Raw genomic sequence first — 7,894 nt, forward strand, 5'->3', positions numbered from 1 at the left:
GTTAGTACAGTTTTTCTCTATGAATTCACTAGCTCCTAAGCTGGATTCCCCGAACTCGTCTCATTTAGTTTTTTTTCATCTTTACTTCAAAAACTCTTTTTAATATGAGTCCTTTACATCTTTCACATTCTGAAATTAAATCCTCAAATCATGAAAATTGTTATTAAATCTTACCATTATTAAGTTGATTAGAAATTAATCTAGGTCCAAGGTTGGATTCCCTCAAAACTTTCCCGTTTATTTTCTTACCTTTACTTAAAAAATTATTTTCAATAAGAGTCCTTTAAATCTTTCATATTTTGAAACTAATCCCTCAAATCATGAAAATTGTTATTAAGCCTTACAATTCTTAAGTTAATTAGAAATTAATCCCTTAAATCATTAAAATTGCTATTAGGTTCCTTAATTCTTAAAAAAATATTTTGAAATTTTTCTATTCAATAAAAAGTAGATGCAACAATTAAAGAGATTAACTTACAAAAATTATGATATTTAGAGGACGTAATAGCATCTCTATTAATTTTATTAGTCATTTACATCTTTCATGATAATTGTTATTAAGTTATGCAATTCTTAAGTTAATTAGAAATTGATCTCGCAAATCATTAAAATTGATATTAGGTTCCTTAATTCTTAAAAAGTTATTTTGAAATTACTCCTTTTAATAAAAAGTAGAAGCAACAACTAGAGAGATTAATTTAAAAAAGATTGTGAGAATTAGAGTACCTAATAACATTTCTTTTAACTTGAGGGACTAATTTTAAAATAATTTTGGAATGCAAGAACACAATAGCAATTTCAATGATTTTGGAGCCTATCTACTTAAAAATTAATTTTTTTATTTTAACTAATAGACTCAAAGTTTATCTCATTTATTTTGGAAAAAAAAATCCCTCAATTCATGAAAAGAGCTATCATGTCTTGTCGATTCTTAACTCATTTACAACTTGACCGCTCAAATAATTAAAAGTGCTATTAGATCCTTCAGTTCTTAAATATTTTGAAATGAGTCCCTCTAATAAAGAGTATAAGTAATAACTGGAGTTATTAATTTTAAAAAGATTACAAAAATTGTGAGACCTAATAACAAATTCAACGAGTTAAGGGATTTATTTGAAAATAAGTAATTTATGTATATTATAACTCTCAAAAAAATATTTATAGACAAATTAAAAAAGAAGTATCTAAGAAAAATCTTAACCATTATTTTTTGGCTTCTTCACACAAATGTCACGGCAATGCACATGTCAATTTTTCTTGTTTATTGCCTATCAGAAATTGAGTGGGATCTAAGATGGATGGGGTTTAGATAGATATCCACCCGTATCCTCTCCAAAAGGTGGGGTTTGAATATCCTAAAAAATTAGTTGCTTTTTGGCTTTTGAAGAAACCTTATCTTTTTGTTTTTTTGAAACAATCAAAGGATATTGAATCTCATTATGCCAAAAGTATCATTGTTTACCCTATAATTCCTTTTCCACCCATAAATTTTAGTGAATCAAATCATACTCCATTTAAAAGCACGGGTTCGAGAAAATCTTTCGGTAGACAAAAACACCCTTGAAATTAAAATATCATACTCGCTTTAAAAGTATGAGTTCGGAAAAATCTTTTCATGATCAATATTACCCTTCAATATTTTATTAATATCTTAATCTATCCTAATTATAATTATATTATATCCTAATCCAACGTGAACTAATTATAGCTCAACAATTTAAAAAAAAATATTAATAAAATATATAAAACAGCTTTACAGTATTAGTTTGTTAAGATAAAAAAATTATACATAGCTAATATACTATCTAATACATGAAATGTTACAAAAAAAATCTAGAAAGTTTTAAAATTGCATAAAATACCCTAAAAAGTTTAAAATTATAAAAAATATTCTGACGTTTCAAAACTTAAAACAACAAACATTAATCAAGAAATTAACAACTACTATGAAGAATTTAAAATTTGCAGTTAACACTTGAATGTCTCAAAAATTATATAAACACTCTCAAAAGTTTAAATTACAAATAAGCATCCTAAAATTCTAAAATTTTAAAACTTTCAAACAACATAAATGAATTTAAGGGATTACCATGATGCATCTAAATTTTTTTTAACATTTCAAACTTAGAACAACAAACATAAAATTAAGAAATTAATAGCAACCTCTGAAGAATTAAAAATTTTCAATTAATACCCTCAATGTCTCAAAAATTATAGAAACACACTTAAAAGTTCAAATTATAAAAAACCACCATAAAATTCTAAATTTTTAAAATTTACAAACAACAAAAGAAAATTCAAGAGATTACCTTCATGCACCTAAAAATTTAAAATTTATCAAAATTAACCTTAAAGTTACAAAAATTACAACAAAAAACTTCTTTAAAATTTAAAAATCGCAAAAAAACTCTAAAAGTTTAAATTTTATAACAAGTACACATTAAATATAGAAATTATTGGTAGATCAATGATATTCAAGTTTTTCAAAAATTAATCTATAATTTTGGGGTTTACTATCTCTTTTCAGGATCTAAAAGTAATCTAAGTTGATGCTGGTAAACAAAAGTAAGAATTGATTAAAAATAATTGGTGAAGGAATAAAGTTTTAAAAAATATATATGATAGGTTTAAAATTATTGTCACTATATAAATCAAAGTAACTGTATGTAATTTTGCTAATAAATGGAGTAGCAAAAATACATTAGTAACATTAATTGATAGATATTTAAATCTATAAAAATAATAAAAGACTTATAATATAATAGCTTAGCATCGATTGATTATAATTTAGAAGCATTAATCTCCAACGTTAGTAATATTTATAGGGTATAATATTACAAGGAATTACATATGGGAAAATTATCAGAATATTCAGAGATATCATTCAAAAGAATTAAGGTATTTCCATTGCAAATGAGAAAGTGACAGAAATAAATAAATAAAGCACCAACTGAGTTTCATTAAAGAATAATTTAACAACTTTATCTCAATCAAAGAAGAATCCTCTATGGAAGATACAAGAAAAATTAGTAAGTATTCATAAATTTCATACTTTGTTCTTCAAATACTAAAGAAATTAAATATTAATACTATAATCTAAGGCAAATTGGTAATGAAAAATGCATGATTTAGTTTAGATCTTTGTGAAAAATGACAGGGATAGAGCAAATGTAACATTATTGATATAATAAAAACTTTTATTAGATGCACATTAGAAGAATTCATTGTAGAGAAAAAAGAGGTAGCTCATAATCTTATTTAAGTAATAATTTAGGAACACAAATAATTATATGCATATATATGAAATTAAAATTTATTCTCATTGAAATAGGAAAAAATCAAAGTCTGTATGTCAAGAAGTTTGTGTTAAACATTAGAAATACATTAGACTTCGTTGTAAAGTTAAACGAGAGATAAAAGAATAACGAGCCTAGGAAAGATAATAGTGCAAAGAATACAACTCTAGCCTGATGTCACAATCAATGTAGATGATGAAGACACTATTCTAGAATTGTCCAAGAAAAAGATAAAGGTGCAAAATGATTGATCTTAGCTCAATAAAAAAAATAGAATGAATAAAAGATAATATTTTCTGAATGTTTTATAGAATAGTTTAATTGTTTTGAATGAAATTAGGAATCTTTAAAAGGGAGCTTAAACTTTTTTCAGTACTTTTATATGCTTATGTTGATACTTTTATCATATAAAAATATACTAGAGTTAGTATTAATATTTAGTTTATAATTTTTATGAAGTCTATTAATGGTTAAGAACAAATTTTATATTCTCTTTTCTATCATTTTAGTATACTTTTAATCAATTATCTTGCCTAATTGGTTTTTAAATATTCACATTCCTTGTATAACACTATTTCAATATTTTTCACTTTTGAAATACTATACTTTCTCAAGTAAACCTTGGGTTTATTTCAGTCCAAATAATATAAAAATTTAAATTAGCTTTAGATTATATTTTTTTCTATCAATTCAAATATCAACATGAAATTTTAGATTAACTAGCCTATTTAAACAAATATATCAAAGAAAATAAATAATCGCAATGTTAAAGTTTAGAGACAAAAGTAAGCACAAATTATTAAAGTGAAACCGAGGAACAAATTTTAGTTAGGAAATAAGCCAAAAATAATTAATCATAGTATCAAACTACGTGCATTGCACGTGCAAAAAACCTAATAGCGCTTTAATGTCACGGGTTATTTCCACGTGATACTTTCTTGTTTATTGAGATCCACTCAATTAAGGGAAAATTTGTATTAGAGCCCCTTTGATGACTCCAATCAAACTGATTTAATGAAATAAAATCAATTTAATATTGGTTCTTGTTTGGAAAATAACTTAATTAGAGCTTAAAACTAACATTGAGCTAGAAGTCACATCAACATTTTCCACTCAATGAAAAAAAGTTAAGAACACAAAGTAAATATGTCCACGTGCAAAGCACGTACGATATACTAGTTCGCTTAAGTTTATACGAGCATTATCCCTCCTTTATATACAATGACGGATTAGTGTTTCTCTTAAAAATACCAAACATTGCCTACCTAAGCGTATAAAACAATGACATGTATTATATGTTATGTTAACATTAAATTAGAAGTCTTACACGATGGGTACTTTCTATCTATAATTAAAATCCTCAGCAAATTAAATCTATCTAAAAATAGAAAGTTCTAAACATAATTAAATATTTGGCAATCTTAATCAAATCATAATTATGCACAACTAAAAAATATCAAAAACTCATATTTTTTATTCCCTTTAATTATCCATAATAAAAAAAATTCTAATAATCACATTTTTATTCTCTATTCTTTTATACATAAAGGAAGGATTAATGGTCTATCATTAGCTTTACATTATAAAAACATTAGCTTTACATTATAAAAATTTATCACACAAATTGCCTTAATTTTTTAAGAGATAAATTTTACAAAACATTCAATTAGCTTATAAATTTTCTAAAACATCCGATAAGTTTTAGAATTTTAGAAAAACGCAACATTTTAATTTTTGAATTTAAACCATAAGGGTATTGCCATATAATTTTACATTAACGAACATTATCCCTCAAGGCTAATATATACTTCCCAAATCATTTCTATTTGCGGATTAACCCATAAAATTATAAATAACTACTAAAAATATAAAAATTACAAATAGCCTTTTGATAAATATGAAACTATAAACAACCACTTGAAAAATCTTAAAAGCAAAAAATCCCTATAAATTCTAAAAAATATAGAGATCCCTCTAAAAAGATCTAAAACATTTCAAACTATCCCCTTAAAATTATAAAAATATATATAACCCCCTTAGAACTACAAAAATTACAAACACTTTTCTTAGAAATATAAAACCTACAAACTGCCCTCGGAAAATATAAAACTTCTACAATGCCTTTGAAAAATCTAAAAAAATGTTAGGAGAGCCTAAAAATTCAAAAAAAAAAAAAAAGACAAAAACAAAAAAACTACTAGAAAACTTTGAATATACAAATGGTTCCTCCCCAAAAAAATTACAAGCAGCCCCTTTTAAAATCTAAAAAAATAGAAAAACCTTCTAAAAATCTAAAAATTACATAGAACTATAAAAATAATAAACAACCATTATTAGGGGTTTTCTACAAAAAGTTATTGGGTGTTAATTGAGAAAATAAAAAATATAGCATATCCTAATTTTATATTTCCGTTATAAGGAAAAAATAAAAGCTCTGACTGAGCTTATTTACTTTTCAAGAAGGAGCAACAACTAAAAGATAAAAAATTTGATCCAATTTAAATTTTTTTGATGGATGCAATTTCAATCTTTTTTTGAAGAAAAACAATAACCAAATAAAAAAATTCATAGAGAACAAATAAATTAGCTATACAAAAAAATCAAACCAACCATGCGAGCGCTAGTAGAACACTTGTTTTAATAAATAAAATTGTTTTAGAAAAAAAAAATCTAAGTTGAATATAATTGATGGATTTTGAAATATAAATAGAAAATTAGTTTTTGTTATATTAGACCCTCGAATTCATTAATTTGTCTTAATTAAGATTCACGGATCTATAAAATTAGTTTAAATAAGGCCCTTATTTTGAACAAATATGAAAAATTTGATGACGTAATTCATAAAATAAAGATTTGAAGGTCTAATGTAACAAAATTCCATAAATAAATTGATCTTTTTATTTTCAAAACAATAATAAAATATTAAATTTAGTCCTAAACTCAACATAACTTACTATAGTCCACAACTTGTTGAAGCTGATTTGATTTATGATGCAAGTTTTCACGGCTTAATTATATCTTAGCGGTTAACAAAATCAGTATTTTGTCAATAGTCAAAAACAATCTAGCAACTCAAAAGGACCCTGGGGAGCAAATGTAGTGAAAAACAATTAATGTATGATATGGGTCATCCCCTTATGAAATACAACATAAAAAATGTGTAACTAAATATTGTTATAGGTTGCCTCAAATACTCAAATCCATATTATTTTGGGAGTTTTTTTAGCTTGATTTGTTTTGATCAAGAGTCCTATTTACATTAGACTTTGCACAACCAATCATATTAGAGGTTTATTTCTACTTGGACTCTTATTGGGTTTCAGAACATGTGGACTTCTATTCCTATTAGAACTCTTATTTCTTAGACAACAAGGAGTTGTGATCTTCAAGGCTATATAAGAACAGTCTTTCAAGCCAATAATCATCATGAATCTTTAGAGCACCAATCAAGAAGAGAGAGTTCTTTTGTGAAGCCTATTTGATATTCTTCTCTTTTGTTCCTTTAGTTAAGAGTTGTATTAGGCTTTTAGCGTGTTATTTATGATTGAGAGATTCCACTTTGTATTCCTCACAATTTAGTAACATTTTATCCTCCTTCGCCCGTAGACATAGGCTACAAGCCGAACCATGTATATCTTTTTGTTCAAGTGTTTTTGATATTTTTCGTGCTCTCGTGTGATTGATATTAGCTTATCCTGGGGAATTTGTCATAACAAATTAGTATCAGAGCCCTAACTATCGATTGGACGAGAAGATGATGATAACTACTACGAAGTGGGATATCGAGAAGTTTGACGGCAATATCAGTTTTTGCCTTTGGCTAGTTAGGATGATCTTGTGTTGATACTGAGTGGATTGAAGAAGGATTTGTTCGGAAAGTCGAAGAAACCAACTACTATGACGGTAGAAGATTAGAACGAGTTGGATGATAGAGCTCTCATAGTGATCCAGTTATGTTTGACAAACGAAGTTTTGTAAGAAGTTCTCACGGAGAAAACAACTGCTGATTTGTGGTCTAAATTGGAGGATTTGTATTTGACCGTAGGGTGTAAAAATTGACTTCCCGACGAGGGGTCGTTTGTGTTTATAAGAGTGTCTTATTACAAACTAATAATCAATGTTTTACAACAGAGGAAAAGGGAAGGCCCTTTTTGTTTAACGTGGGTTCTTCGGTAGCAATAGGACGCCCCCTCGATACTTGTGTCGAGTTTGCTTCCCTTGGATGATACGATCGACGTCGCAGTTAGAGCTTCAGTACACAGTAGAAGGTCCGATGTGGTTGGGTTCGAGTCTATCCAAGGCTAAACACATGCTTGTGCTTGTCGGCTGACTACTTGAAGAGAGCTACTATGCAAGAGCTTTGCAAAGCGCCTAAGAGCCTCAAGTCTGAGAGTTCAGACGAGTCTGTAAAGAGCTATGAGCCTCAAATCTGAGAGTTTAGGTCGAGTCTACTAAGAGCTATGAGCCTCAAATCTGAGAGTTTAGGTCGAGTCTACTAAGAGCTATGAGCCTCAAATATGAGAGTTCAGATCGAGTCTACTTCAAAAGGGAGCCTTTAGCAAATGAGCCAAAGTTTAACTTTCAGAAGTGGGATGATT

This window comes from Asparagus officinalis, chromosome 10, assembly GCF_001876935.1.
Source record: "Asparagus officinalis chromosome 10, Aspof.V1, whole genome shotgun sequence".
Taxonomy (NCBI): Eukaryota; Viridiplantae; Streptophyta; class Magnoliopsida; order Asparagales; family Asparagaceae; genus Asparagus; species Asparagus officinalis.